At 43.8% G+C, this 15846-nt stretch overlaps 1 non-coding gene across 2 annotated transcripts in view; it reads left to right on the top strand.

Annotated features, from left to right (window-relative positions):
- The first annotated feature begins 1433 nt into the window (after positions 1 to 1433).
- The window catches only part of LOC114011721 (uncharacterized), a 45337-nt gene continuing 30924 nt past the window's right edge, over positions 1434 to 15846 (top strand). For both annotated transcript variants that reach the window (XR_008748863.1, XR_008748862.1), the window contains exons 1-2: positions 1434 to 1588; positions 15339 to 15440. This is a non-coding gene — a transcript (uncharacterized LOC114011721). The remainder of the gene's footprint in view (positions 1589 to 15338; positions 15441 to 15846) is intronic.

Below are 15846 nucleotides of genomic sequence, written 5' to 3'. Positions count from 1 at the left end.
CACATAAGAGGTTTTTAGTCACCGCAAGTGTAGCACAAAAGGCCTGTCTGGTGCTATCATCAGGATGCACTGACTAGATTTAGCTTGCTGTGTCTGTCCCTACTTTTGAGGAAAGATTTGGGGAAATCCTGCAACAACCTATGAGCTCTTTTCCTGTTGCTTCAAGTACCTCTTCAAGTCTGGCTGCTTTTGATCTTCTCAGCAAGTTACAGACCATAAGTTTGGCATTTTCTTATGAATGCTAAACTGAACTGAAACTTCTCCCATTATTCAGCAATAATTTGGTCTTACCCAAAGCCAAGAAAACTTTGGATGATAGTGCAGGCCTGATGCGGCCTTCTACTCTGGAAGCACTCAAAAGTAGTTTTATATAGTATAAAATTCTAAAATTAGGTAATGTCTCAAACGGGTTAGTGGGAAGTACTGCAGGTTGCTTTATGTCCATACTACTAGAGTCTACTCGACCCTAGTGTCGGTCTTTTGTACAAGATGCATGGGCCAAACTTCTTTTGAGGGCAGGCTGCTTCTGACCTCTTCCAGCTGAGAAGGCTGTTCTTGAGAAGAAAGAGTCACTGAGAAATTCTCCCTGTTCTACCTACCAATCCTTGACTGATCATCAGTTACCAAGTCGGTCCTGTTTCCTGCTTGGAGAAGGAACAGCTAGCAAACTGAGAACAGATGGCCATCTTTGTTTCAACTCTAACTGCTGTCTTCATCATCTGTCCCTCTCTAAAACAGTGCTTTGGTTGAAGAGTGTTTTAAAGGAGCCTAAGGCAAGGAAGAGCTTCATCTGCAGTGAGGAAGCATCCAGAAGGTGTAAGAAGAGTCTTTCGAACTGCAGGCTTCCACAGGGAGCCACTCATGGCACTGTCCTTAGGGAGGAGGACAGGATGTTTTTAAGCACTGTCAGAAGTTCTGCCCAGCCTAACATAAAACTGAATGGCTCTAGCATCTGGTCATCTAAGTACTTGCCTTGCAAACAGGGTGTGGAGAAATTCTGAGCGCCTGAAAAGCTGCTTTCTGAGCTGCAGCCTTTGATTTCCCAGTCGTTACCAAGTCATCTAGTGCAGCTGATCACCGAGTTACCAGCCTGCCTGCCAGGCTGCAGTGGGGGCTCGTTAAAGCAAAACGCTGTTAGTGGCACGGTTTCCGCGGCAGGTGAGGCGCTCGGGGCGGCGGTGTGCCTCCGGTGGTTCTCCGCGGGGCTGCTCATGTTGAATCGTTTTTCCGTTTAAACACACTGAGCCGTTGGCCCCTCTCCCGTCAGCGGGAAGCGCTGGGGCGGTCTCGCCGCAGCCGTAGCGGCGTGCGCGCTGCCCGCCCCCGAGACCCCCGCAGCCCGCTGCCAGTGCCGCGCCGGTGCCGCTAGGTGGCGCGCGTGTCCCGCGGCCTCGGGCAGCCCCGGCGGGGAGGGGGAGGAGCGGCGGCCGGGGGCGGGGCGGCGGCTGCCCGGAGCTCAGGCGGGGACCGGCGGCGAGCGGCCGCCGAGGGGATGCTGCGGCCGGGGGAGCGCTCGGAGCCCCGGGCGGGGGCGGCGGCTGCGGAGAGCGGCGCCGGGCGGCTCGCCCTCTGCCTGCCCGGGGAAAAGGTAGGCGCGGGGGGGCAGCCCGTCAGCGGGGGAGCGAGGGGCGGCTGGGGCAGGGGGGGCTGCCTGGGGCCGGGGGACTCCCAGCGGGCAGGGCACCGCCGTCGTGGGGGCACTAACGCCCGGCCGGCGGCTGCCGGGGGCCCGCTCCCCCCGGCCGATGCGGGGGCTGCGGACCCTCCCGCTGGCTGGCGCGGCCTGGCCTCCGGGCCCCGCGCCTGGGGTGCTGTGCTGGGTAAAGTTGAGCTCCTGAACAGCTGAGTAAGTGTTCCCAGGCTCCCTTCCCTAAAACTACTACGGCTGTGATGCTGTTCTGGGTTTTTATTTGGTTTGTTTTGGTTTTGGGTTTTTTTGTGTGGGAGCCAAGTCTGCTGGTGCTGAGGTCAGGAGCGGAGCGGACGATGCGCGGTTTGGGGACCGGAGGGGCGGCTGTCACCCCGGCCTGGCTGCTCCGCTCGGTCCGGATGGGGACGGCGCCGAGGGGCGGCCTGACCTCCCTGGAGGCGGGGGGACGTTGTGAGGTGGCACTTTGCGGGCCAAGACGCCCCCCCCCCCCCCAGCCGCCCCCCAGAAACGAGGGGAAGGCTGCACCAGCTGAGCTGGGCTCCCGGGAGCATCGCCCCTCCTGGCCTGCAGCAGCTCCTGTCCCACCGCAGCCTGGAGGTGACAGGAATAACGTTCTCTTTGGGTAGATCATTTAAAACTTCCTCTTGTCGAGATAAAAAACACTCCTAAATCAGTCTTTAAACAGCTTCCGCTTACCTCCTTCCTTCGTTTTGGCAGTAAAATGTGATTTATTTTTGTTTCCAAGAAAAAAAAAAAGGGGAAACTCTTGATCAGTTTCACTGTTCAGAGAATTATTTTGCCTGTGCCTCTCCCTTGACATCACCACTCCATCGGTTCCATCTCTCCATATGTGGTTATCTATGATTTGCAATAAGTCAGACCACTCACACGCATCCAGATCTTGGTATCTTTGTTCTGGTTTTCTGTTCAGCATTTTCACGGAGATGATACAATGCTTAGTCAGTGATACCCACATAACTTTCACGTAGTTAAACCACTCGCAGCTTTTTGTCTTACTTCTGGATTAGGATCTACTCTATTAGTCATCTACACATCTGTAGCAGGTCAGAAGCAAGTACCGTTAATGTTTTATTTTAATGTTAATTGTTAATTAAAAAAATGAATTTTCAAGCTCGATTAAGGTGACATTTCAAAGTGTACTTAGTAGGGAATATGTTTTATTAAAGAATTAGTTCACATCAGCCAGATTCTGTTGGTTTTATCACGTGCCCCTCATACTGGTGTTAAATAAGAAATAAAGAAGACCTGGCAGTTAATAAACCAAGTTTCCTGTATAGCATTGTATGGCAGACTATGTATTTTTGTAACTGAGTACCAAGCCTGCTAGTTCTTACAAGGAATAGAGAAACAACTTAGGTTCTGTGCTACTTGCAAGTCATTAGGTTTCCTCCAGGCATCTTCAGCTGAAACTTAACACCTGTTTTAATACTGATCTCTCTTGATTCTTGCACAGATTGGTAGCTTGCTCAAAGCAGCAATTCAGGTACTTTCCTGCTTGAGGATTAATCACAGCTTTTGTGGAAGCATCTTCTTAAGTGTCTCTTCCTATGGGCCTTGCCTTGCTAGCTTAGCTCTGTCACATATCACAGCATTGTGGAAATCAGAGTGAGGGCTTTCAGTTCCTTTTCACAATGAGTTGCCTTAGTTTTGCGTTTTTAAAATTTTGTAATTAGCAGTAACAATTTCCTCTAGCATATAACTCCTAATTTTCATTATGATTTTTCATTTTGTGTAGCCGTTGTACCAAATAAGACTACAATAATGATGAATGCAAAATAAAGTATTTGTATAGTCCGGTAGAGAATATTGCTAGGTGAATGCTTTCGAGCATATGCTGCATGTCATAATGTTATTCTGCCTTGGCTTGAATGTATCCTGTAAATAGCTGTAAAAGACTAGTTTTGCCATTGAAATACACTTGCCATTCTGTTCTTCTTGTTTCCCTTGTACACTGATTTTTTTTTTTCCCTTTGTAGAGTTTTTTGGTTGGTTGGGGTTTGTTTTTTTTTCAGTATTTTGAAGCTGGCATAGGAGGATATTATACTGAAGAACCTGTTAATTTTCAGCAATATTGAAATGTTCCAGCTGGAGTCTCTAATATTATAAAGAGCTGTGTGGTTTTCTGGTTTGGCTATTTTTAAAGTTCTCTATGCCTACCTCTTTGTCTTAATGACATGCTAGGAGAGCACTTCAAATTCCAACAAAGGCAGGTTTCCTTTTTAAGTGAAAGAAGGCTTTTTGGAAAACTTTGTAGAAGAGATTTAGTGCTGAATTTTCTTTTTTCCTGTTCCTTAATGAAGTGTGACAAGTTAAACACTATATTCGTTATCTCGTGGGCCTGAACAGCTGACGATATAAAATACCTGACCCAAATCTTTTTATCAAGGAGTGAGCTTGGTATAAACCCCCCCCCCCCCAAAAAAAAAAAATCCTTGGGAAAAGTAGGTAAATTGTCATAAGGTTGAGTAAGAGCATAATGCTGAGGCAAAATGAAAGGAGTGATAAGGGGGAGTTACAAAAGCGTATTTTATCTCAGGCTTGGAGTAAAGAGGGAGGAGATTGCTGCCAAGAAACAAAGACATTTAAAGGGAAGTGGTGAGAAAAGGATATTACTATAGGTGCAGTATATACTACATAAAATAAAGTCTGAAAGGAAAGCTAACCTCAAAGCTAGACTGCATATTTTTCCAAGTTACAAAATGAAATAATGGTTTTAATTTTGTTTTGTTTTCTTTCCATAAATAAACAGGAGAATCAACAGTGGATATATGGGAACATTAAAATGCCATCTGGAAGTGGTGCTGTTATGCCTTTGGCTAAAGTTTCGTGATAAGTTATCACTGCTATTGAAAGATCCAACGTGTCTTCCTCTTGTTACCTGTTTTCTTTCTTGGTGTTAGCAGTAACACGGCTGTGTAATGAAATGAGTCAAACTGATCTGAGCTAAAATGACTGGCAAAGACGTTAATAGTTAGTTTTCAACCCAGAGCAATTTCCTGATTCATTCCACTTTGAATGTCTGTCTTTTCACATGCAAAGAAAGGGTTGTCTTTAGGCCCGTGAGTGATAGAAAAGGGTAGACTACTTTTCTTGCCTATACCAGCTTATATAATTTTAAAGTGATCGTGAAATTACAGTCTTAACTAAGAAAGACTTGTCACCCATGTATTTTCACCATAACTTTGAAATGTGTTCAGTGGGCTTTATTTCAGATCTTAATGATAAGTATACAGTGAGTTCTGTAATCACCTGGAAAGAGCTTGTATGGTCTGTTTAGTAAGTACCTAATTACAGATGATGGTAAATATATTGTTGATACTGCAATTTGCAAGAGGCCCCTTTTAACCATTTCAGAAGGTGTCTTAAGTACATTGAGCCCATAGAATTTTGTTTTTCTCTTTTGCAATTCATATGGAACTGCTAAGTATTTGTGGTTGAGTCTTTGTTAAACATAGTATTTTGGCTTTTTATGCCTAGTGTGTTTTTATAGTAGCATGCCTTGAAGAAATAGTGTTAAGTGGTTTGTTTGCATCTATTTTTCTATTGTTGCTTACTATTGTTGTCTTCTGTTATGTTTCAGGCTATGTAACACTCTTTAAAGATTAAGGACTGTGATTCTGTTTTGAATTAACTTATTCTCAGTGGTGTCAATAAACTTTGCTTCTGTCCCCTAACACATGCTACTCCAACGTTTGAATCTTTATGAACATTATGAATGCAAGATGCTCACGGTAGATATTAGAAGGGCTAGTAATGTCAGCAAGCTACCTGCCTCAAGTGTGTCTGCAACTTTAGTCAGAGGAGGATAGCAACCTGTACACCGAACGCAACTTCTTTAAATGGATGTTTCTTTAATGCATCATCTGTCCAATTAGTGGAATTTATAACTGCTGTACCAGTCATGCATTTAATGATTGCTACCATTAAACAGCCTTTTTGAAGCTGTAAGTTTGATACCAGTTTTGGACTATCTGTTTAAGCCAACTGTGCTAGTCCTGAACATGAGGCTGTGTTAGTGGCTTCAGGCCTGTGAAGCTGACTGCACAGACTTGCCAAGAAATGTCGGGAGTTTGATAGAATTGTTCTGTAGACCATCTGATGCTTGCACCACCCACTGAGATTGCTCTGCTGTAAAATACACTTAACAAAAAAGCTAGCAATTATGTTTCTTGGCCTTACGAAGACTTCAAGAAATCAGACTGTCAGATTCAATGCTTACAAGTTTTTCACAAACATATAACAGTAACATGAAATCACTGGGACATCTTTCTTATTTGTAAAGAATGCGTTTTTCTGTTGCGTAGCAGTGCTCTTTCCAGAGTTAGCCTATGTGCAGTGGGGAGGAAGAGCGCTCTTTCCTTCTGAGGAGAAATTAGGTGTGGAAATTCTGTTCCTTTATTTAAGCATGCAAAGGAACAGCAGAAGGAAAACAGCTTTTCCACACAGAAATCTTTACTTCAGATAGACATGGAACAGATTGTTAGGGGATGTAAACTTGTGTTAGCACCACTGAAATCCATGCATTGATTTACAGCATCTATGGATCCTTCCTGATAAACCTGTGGAGTACCATGTGTCTTGAGGTTTCTTCTGTCCAGATACATCCACAAAAAAGAGGCAGTGAAACTTTTGTGGGTAGATTGTTAAATCTTGTATAAGTGAAATTACAGCCTGAATATAATAATGTGATAGTTTTTGCCACCATGAAGACTTCACACAGAGTTCATGAGACACAAGCATCTTGGGAAATAACTTTAATAGGCTAACAGGTGTGGTCACTAGGCTGATGAAGGGGTCAGCTGCTAAGAATTTCTCTGAGACAATACATACCAGTGTTGCTGTAAGATAGTGAGAGGGTTTTCGGGCTAAGTTGGGTCACATTCCTGCTATTCAGAACATGGCCTGAGCTCATATCTTCATTCTACTGAACAGGTATTTATCCTCAGCACACATTATGTCTTATATGTGCTCATGCATGTTTGCCCTTGTGAAAACAGCTGCTATTTCTTCCATGTGCTTAAGGCTTTTTTCTTCTTCCTTCTCCTTTGTGATAGCATAATTTGTTCTTTCTAGTTTTTAAATGACTGTCCTAGAAGTGATGAGGAGTTGAGCCCTTCCCTCACTTGCATGATTGGAGACCTCCCAGAACAGCACGCTCACTTTACATGGTGGTTTTGGTCTCCTGGCTTCGTGTGATTGCTCCCTGGCTGGCTTCTAACAGCCTTTTCAGAACACCCTTTCTAGAGTGGTGTGTGTAATTTGTTGTCCTGTTAGTAACTAGCATTTCTCTTTTGATCCTCCTCTCTGGTTCTCTGGCAAAAGGCTTTTGCCTTCCCTATTGCTGCCATCTCGGCATCGGTGCAGAAGCTGCCTCCAGGAGTACCTCCATATCTGACACGGCTCCCTCAAATCTGTCCCGTTGCAGAAGTTGGCTGCAAATACACCTCCAGAGGCATAACAACACCTCCTTTGAGCTGGAAAGTTAATCCAGGCTCTGTAGAGAATGACGTTTGCTCCACTTACGTGGAACAGGTTTTATAACATAAGAGGAGTTGTGTACCAGTGACCACCTTCAGTCCATGCCAAGTGCAGTCTTTGGGGTGAACTTAAATGTGTGCTGCTCTTAATGTTTGCTTTAATGTAAATCACGAGTCTAGTATATTCCATTCTACCCCTTGCTGACAAAGTACATTTCTCCTCTTACCTATTCTTCTTCTTCTGGCACCCTTTCTTCTATCTAATGACTTCACATGATAGCAACTCCTTTTGCTGTATTGTTCCCAACAAGAGTGACCGGACCTGTTTTGGGAGGTTCTTGGGCACTTTTAGAATGGCGAAAAGGATCCTGGAGTTAGCCCAACTGCTGGATTGATAACTGTGATTTGAATTTTGGAGGTGACGCAGGTTTCCTTAATTTTATTACCAGGTGAAAGGATAATAAACTTCATTTAGGAGCAAGATCATTCATTACAGCCCAGATGAAAAATTATAAAAAGGTCTGCTAAGGCAACTCTTGCTCTTCTTGTTCTGATATTACGATGGCCATTTAAGCAAAGTAGGCCCAACAAATGGGACAACTTCCCTGTGTTTGGTTTTATTTAAGAAAAAGAGGTTTTCATCAGGTTCATTATTGTAATTTTGGAGAATGAGATGTGATTAGGACAGGAGGATAGATACAGGACTTTGAAAACTATTTAAATTACAGTGCAAATGCAGGACTTGGGGTGGCCTTTGAATTTTACTGATTTCCATTTCCTGCATTTTAACTCTGGTTATTCTGCATTTCAAAATACACTCAGAACAGAAGCTTTTTTCTCCTTGCAGTTGCAGTTCTTTACTGAGATTTTATAAACAAGTCTTCAACTCTAAACTTCAGTTAAGAGTGAGACTCTATCAGCTTTTGTCATCTGCAGACGCGGGAATGCCTGGGCTTTTGGCTTTAGGCAGACACTGCTGTAGCTGTTGAGAGTTCTTCTGGGTTCTGAATGTGGGCTCTGTTTCTGATACTAGAAAACCATTTCGGTAGCTGTCCAAAACTGCCCTCGGAGCTGCTTTTGGTTTTCTTTCCATGTTCTCTCTGCTTCAGAATAGTCTAAGTGGTTTGTTGGGTTGTTGTTTTCTTTGAGTGTTTTGTTTTTGTTTTTTTTTTTCTTTTAGGTATTTGCTGGAGGGCTGGGGTTTTGGGGGGGTTTCACCCAGTTTTCTGTTGGTGAATAAGGCAAACCATAACTTCAAATTGACTTTTGTAAATCCCACTTTGTTGTTACATCCAAGTCAAGCGTTAGAATAAACTTTTTGGTTTCAGAACTCAAGCGAGATGCTTGGAAAGGAGCTTTTGCTGAGATAACACATTGACATTCTACGTTTAGAAGCCTACTGGCAGAAAAGTGATGGGATCTAGACCCTGACCCCCACGCTGAGGGGGGCGCTGGGGACATCCTCTGTCGCCGATGGGTCACCTCCCAGGGTGGGGGTGGCGAGGGCCTCCCGGAGCCCCCACGGTCAGCATTCCTCAATATAATGAATTCTCTGCGTTTGGTGAGTTGGTGATATGGCGCTGGCCTGAAACCTCCCCAGCTCGGCCTGGGCCGCCCGCGGGGCGGGCAGGAGAGGCCAAGGTGTGCGGGGCCCGGCCACTGCCAGGCGCCCCCAGCCTGGGCTCTGCCACTGTGTGGTGGTTTTTTTCTCCCCCTCAGGTGCAAGAAACGGAGGAGATGACAGAGGAGCTGTTGGGGCGGCTGGACGGGTTCTGCGGGATAACGGCCGCGGTACGTGCCGCGGGCCCCGCCGGCGGGCGGCGCGCGGGGCGGCCATCTTGGCAGCGCGGCCGCCGCGGGGAGGGCTGGGGCGCTGCGCGCGCAGCGGGGCGCCGTGCCCGCCAGGTGGCGCTGGGGCGCGCGCGGCCGGCCCCCCCCTCCGCCTCCGCCCTCCCCCCGCGGGCGCCGCCGCGCCGTGAGGCGGGTGCAGGTGGTGGCGCCGTGAGGGGGCGGCTGGCGGCTGCGCTGCGGTGGCGCGGTCCGGGGCCTGCCGGTAGTCGGCGTTTGCCGCGGTCCCTTCCGTTGCCCTGGCTGCGCGGCGGCCCGTCCCAAAAGGCTGCCGGGCGGCCTTGGGGCGGTAGGCAGGCCGAGGTGGGGACGGCCGCCTTGCCCTCGCCTCGCCCCGCCGGCTCCAGGTGCGGGCCTCCTGTGCTGGGTGCCCGCAAACCCCCGCGCTAGGTGTGTCTTCACGGCCTGCAGCCGGGGTGTGAGAGAGAGGTTGATGTGGGTGGCATAACTGAGTGGGGAATGCTGCTTGATGGCGGGGTTGTGACCCATGTGCTGTGCAGCGTGTGGCACACCGGCTGTCGTCACCATTGGCACTACCTAATTGTGTGGATGAGCACTTAGAGCAACAGGTATGCGCTGCTGCGCTTACCCGGGCGTTCTGCAAACAGCAGAAGGCTGTGCAGGTCACCGTGGTCATCTAAAAGTAACAAACGTGAAGTAGAGAAACTTCCCTCTCAGATCGTTGGTGCACAGACCACCTTGCCTTCTGCTACGACCTACCACAACATTTGTCTTCGATCTTCGCACATCTTGTGACATGGGCGACTGCAGTGGTCACTAATGATGCGCTCCTAACGGCAAGTAGTGACCAGCCAAGGTCTCCTCCGGGACTTGTTGCCCATGAGCTATTCTTCTGATGATTCTTAGCAACTGCATAAATAAATGGAGAGGGACAGGATAAAGTGAAGTAGCTAAAAAAAAATTATGTGGCCGATGTTTCTGAGGAGGTTGAAAAGCAGCTTCCTGGCTTTATTCTTACCAGCTTCAGTGCAAACAAAAGATATTGGAGTGCTGGCCTTTCTGCACGCTGTCTTCTGTCCTCAGAACAAATGTCAATATTGCCTCCTCAGCATCTTTCCACTTTTCTGTTAATGTATCCCAGTGTTACTTGGAGAAATGTTGTGCTTGCACTCCAGGACAGAACTCATTAAGTCATAAGCAGTCTGGTATGGGCTGCAAGAACCCATTGAAAAACCAAATTAGCCTGTTGGACACAGTTCATGCAAAATATTACCAGCTAACTAACAATTATTATTATTTGGTTATGGGACATCTTTCTTGCACCTTCAATGTGAATTCTGCTCAAGAGAAGTGAGGCCATCATCCTTGTTCTAGGCAAATCAGTCAGCAATATAATCAGTGATTAATCTTTTTTTGACTTCTGTCAGAAGTTTCTGGTTTTGTCATTGGCATGTCTTGCTTATGGAAAGGAGGCATGATTGCTTCCAGGAGGAAGTGACATAGAATGGAAAGAAACAAAAGCTTGGCTCATCAAAGTCTCCTATGGTTAGTAGGGGACTTAAAAGGAGAAATAGCTGTCTTGTAAGAATGGTTCAGGATTAGTGGCTGTTTAAGCAGTTCTTTTTCCATTCAGCTTTTGACAAAAATAGCTGTAAAGGAGCGTGTGAACCTCAGAGCATGCAGTCTATTTTTTGATACGTCTTGGCTTACATTTGTCAGCTTTAGATTCTCTAGTAGGGCACACTTAGTCTGTGCAACAATGCAGAATAGAAGAGATTGGTTTCTTGGGCCAAAAAATCCTTTGAGTTCATTCCTGAAAGGTGATGATTGCTTCAGTGATAAGACATTGCCTGCTCAAAGCAAGTGGTTTGAATCAATAACTCTTCACTGTTGATTGTATTCTGTCTGATTTACTACGAAGTTCATTCACTCAGTTCTTCTCTTTGGGAGCTTTTGCTAAGAATTTGTATGTTACGCTTTTTTCCATCAATCAGGCATGCACCTTAGATCTTTGACTCCAATATGGGGAAGATGGTTAGCTTGTTCAGATGGATCCAGTGAGCTTTCAAACCTCCTTTGAGACTTCTCTTGCCCACCTTTTCTACAAAAACCACTAACCTAGTTTCAATACATTATCTTTGCATTGCCCCTGAAAACATTTTTCCACAACCTGCAGGCTGTGAATAATTCCCTGGTATGCAGATTGTTGACCTTGTCTGGGAATATCAAAGCAGTGCAGTCAGTGTGCTGATTCTGTGGCTTTCTATCTAGTACCTACAATGTAAGGTTCCTTTACACAGCGCATCAAGTGGTATCTGGGAATCTGATAAATTAATGTGTCTAAACTGATTCCAGTTCTGTGCCTAGCAATAATCTGGTCTTTTGTCTATGCCAACAAAAGGTGAGGGGAATCTTGTGTTTTTCAGATGAGCACTCAGCAAAGTATTTATATGGAGGAATTTGGCTTCTCCTCTTTGATTGTGCTGCTGCTTTTCACTTGCAAGTACTTTTGATGCATATTGAATATTGCAATGAGGAAGAACCTGGATTCTCAGTGCTAGGAAGATAAAATGCTGTTTCCGGTGTCACACTGTTGTACCTGGCTAGCCACAGCATGGCACAGCACTTAAAATGGACACTTGTACAATAGGTAAGTTACAATGACAAGGTACATATGTACAGTTCAGCGTGGCTCACACCTACCATGGAAGGAGCATCTCGTAATGAAAAGATCATGCTAGAAGAATTTGCATGACAGTTATTTAACTTTTTGTGATGTCTTTTTTAGAACACTGACTTAATGTCTTTTAAGTGGCTTCACAGCCTCTCGAGTATAATTATCAAATTGCGTTTTTTAACTGAGCTATGATTTGAACCAGTGACATGAAAGCAAAAAAAATTCATTGTAATAACCACACTCTCATATATGCCGTTGTCATATTGTTTTCATGGGTCATTGTTGGTTACCTTTTTAGGTACGATTCTTTGTGCTTCTTGTATATCTTAAAACATGTTGAAAAATATATCTATTCAGACATGCGCAGCTGGTTTAGTTACATTTGTAAAACCACGGGTTAGTGATTCTCAAGCCATTGAACCTTCCTGCAGAACTTGCCTCAGGGAAATGATGTGTTTGTAAATCTCACTTTATTGTGGTTCCTCAGAGGAGCTTCTAACTGCTTATCTTTGTCTTGTGGAGTTACAGTCTGGGAATCTCCTCCCTGAGGCCCTAGGTGTGAAACCAGGTTTCATCACAGGGGAGAAAAGAGGAAGAGTTTATTTTGTTTAGTTTGTTGTGGCTAGGGTTTGCTAGCTTCTCAGCAAAATACCAACTTGTTTTTTCTTTTCTTACCACTGAGCTGCTCAGTGTACAGTGGTTACTTTTACTCATGATCCTTTCTTGTTACTCAGTGTTAACATATGGGATCAAAGACGAAAAAAGAATATAGAGAGATCCTTTCAAAAAAGTCCCTGTGACAACTAGAATTTGCACAGTATCTTTGACTTCTGGCTCCAGCTCTTTTTTAATTTTCTTTTCCTGAAAAGTAATTGTTTTTATAAAATACAAAATAACAAGAAGCTGTGCTTGTGGTACAGACTGAACTGCGGTGTATGCAAGAGTTAGGTCTCACTGCCCTACAGTGTGCTGTTCCTGGTTGGTGTTCTAATTCATCATGCATACTCTGGTTGTGCTGTCTCCTAACTGATTTTGGTGCTGTTGGTTTGCTACCTTCTTGAGTTTAGTCTCGCTGGTTTGAATTAGAAGACAAAGCTCAATCAAACCTTCCCTCCTCACCCCTTCCTCCAATTAGCATAGTAAAACCTAGTAAGAGGAATACAAGTTTTTTCCCCGTGGACTGCTGTGCTCTGGTGCTTGTGCTGAGCACTCAGCTAAATCTTCAGTAAGATAAAGTAAAATACATTGCACAAGTGGAAATAAATTTTGTTTTATAATCTGGGGTTTCAGACCAGTCCTGCTTTCTCTGGCTCATGAGAGGCTGCTGTACCAAGAGAGTAATTTCCCTTTGTCATGTGCTGACTCCTCTTGAACTCCTCTGTCGCTGTGGTTCTGCAGACTGCTGCAGAATGACTCTTCTTGAATCATATTTGCATATCATTTCCTTTCATCACAGGCTGCTTGCTGGAAGATCAGCTCTCCTGTGTCTTGTATTGGTCGTTTGCTTTTACCCTCAAAAGAAGATGGTTTAGATTTGTTCCATGTCTGCCCTGACCTTATTGTGTTGGTAGCTTTTGTAATGGGTCTGTACAACATCTCTCTCCTGCTATGTCCCAAGCCGTGTTTATATTTACAGTAGTTACCTACCATTTAGCTGAAAGAGTGTTTTTTCCCTAGTCCTTTCTCAGATGAACATTAGGAAACAAGTTTGTTACCATATTTTTGGAAATTCCAGGCTCAAGTTTTGATCTCAATTAGTTTACCTGAGTATGAAACTCACCTCAGACAGATCACCAGTCTATTTTCACATGGGCTTTATTATAGAGGAGGATGAGGGCTGCCTACTGTTGACCCAAAAGAATTCAATAGAACAAACCTGGAATTCATCTGGTTTTATTATGTGTTCATGCTGTATTTTTATTTAACATTAGGAAATATAAGTCAGACTCCATTCACAGGGATCCTGCCTGAGTGTCTATGCGCACTTTCTGTTGGATATAAAGTACTTACTGTAAAGATAACAGAGTGTGTCTGTGTATACAGTTATGTCACTGCTGGGGGAGGTGTCCGTGTATGTATCTAGTGGATGTAGTGCTGAGACCGGTAATACAGGAAGATACTGTTGGTTTATTTACAATATAAAGCTACTACTATTTTGATATGTTGTTTGATCTCCTATTACAGAACACACGTAGCACTATAAAAGCACTTGATCTGCATGTACTTATTCTGGTAATAATAATACCATAAAACCTTACTGTGAGTAATTTTGTATGTATATGGCTTTGTTTATACTCAGCTTTTAAAAACACAACTTCTTTTAAAAAAACCCAAATACACAAACAAGTCATATGGTAATCAGTAAAATGTTTGAGTACTTGTTAGAGTTTATAAGCATGGTCCGTGGATTAAATGATTTATAGCAGGCATTTATGCTTTATTTGAATTCTGGATTAAATCTCAAAATGCTCAGAAAATTCCCTGCAGTATGAGCCCAATGCCAGATTCTCACCGTTCTAGCTAAAAGATCCTTACTCTTCCCTATGAAGTTGAAAGAAGAATATCTTCTAGCTTGGTGTTTGGGTCAAAAATATCTTTTGAAGGGACCCTTGTTCCTCTGTATTCTTTAAGTCTATTACAATTTTAGGAAGGACAGCTTTAATCCAGAAGTGAACCAAGACCTCCTATACTCTATTGTAGTTGAGAAAGAAAAGTTGTATATAAGCGGGCTCAGCTGCCTCTCTTACTTTTCTTGTCAAAGGTTGCTGCTGTTTTACAAATTAAAATGACTATTTAGGTGTTAGTGGAGGTTTTCTTGGGTTTGCTTTTATCTTTCCTTTCAGAGAGCTTTTCCCAATTCTTGTCTTATCCATCATTTTTTGGCTTGTACATTCCATTAGCTGTAATGCTTTGTTTGGAGGTATATCTACTGCCACCTAACAAAATAGTGGTAGCTGTTCCTGTAGGAAATTGGGTAATTCTTGCTAACACAACACTTAGCAGGATTTCAGATAAGGTTCAGACTTTGGTATGGATATGAGAAACAAGCTTGGTTGTAGTAGGTAACAAATTAAAATATAATCCTTCCTGTATTGGGACACTTAAGTGTTGTGGAAGCGGGCAGGGACTAGGGAGCAGAAGCTGCCTCTGAGATGCCCGTGCTGTAATGTTGTGCGTAGAGTCTTGCTCTCCCGAGAACTCTAGCCCTGAGCCCCTGCTGAAGGCAAGATTCTAGAAGCGATGTACTCAGAGAACAGACTGTTTCCCAAAACCGATTGATAAGTATTGTGAGTTAGCTCTTCTCCAATAAAATCAAAGAATGATGGATGATATAGAGGCAGTTTTCATTTTAAATCTGTTGTTACCTGTCATGTCTACAATGTTTCATCATAGAAAGCAGATGATCTCCTGGGAGTAGTGTGGAAATTTGGGGAGAAGAGGGAAGGATCTGATTACAGTTTTGATTTGGAAGTCCTGACACCTACTATTGGGTTTTTCTTGTTGTTTCATGAATTACTTGAAAAAGTAACTTATTTTCCGAATCTGTACTTTCTAACATACTGCAAAAGGGCCCTTGTGATGTCTATTTTGAGTATGTATTTTTTGAAATATTCAAGTGAAAGATAACAGTGAAGTGGAAAAAAATAGTGTAGCGTTTATCTTCAGGATTTGTCCTCATGTGAGATACTTTTTTTTCATGCAGACTAGAAGTGATACATCAGAGATTCTGGATGAGACCATTCTTCTCATTAAAGACAAGGTGATGGAAATGAACCGCATCTATGCCAAAGTTGATAAATTAGAGGTTTGTTCATTGCATTAAAAAATTTACATTCTTTTTTTTATGTGTTTCGTAGGTTAAAAGTCCAGGTATTTATATGGAGCACTCAGATGTTTATGGCTCTCTGTTGTCTTATGTTTGTTTTTAAATCAGTGTGTTTACCCATGGTTCAGCAGGTATAAGTGTTTATGGTTTTGGAACATCACTGAGTAATTTATTGCTGTGGATTCCACAATTTCTAATGGTATATTAAAAGCATTAGTTGTGGTTTTAGTGTTAATAATAATGCCAATAATATTAATTTGTTTTTGTGACTTGAAAGAGTATCTGTGGAACCATTTATAACTTCAAAAATTCAAGTCACACCCAGCTGGACATACCTGTTTTAAGTTGTTGATGATTGTCTTATGTAGAAGTGGAGAAATCTCTG

The sequence above is a fragment of the Falco peregrinus genome, chromosome 9 (genome assembly GCF_023634155.1).
Source record: "Falco peregrinus isolate bFalPer1 chromosome 9, bFalPer1.pri, whole genome shotgun sequence".
In the NCBI taxonomy this organism is placed as follows: Eukaryota; Metazoa; Chordata; class Aves; order Falconiformes; family Falconidae; genus Falco; species Falco peregrinus.
The sequence above is the reverse complement of the archived record's forward strand: the minus strand, read 5'-3'. Positions and strand labels throughout refer to the sequence as shown.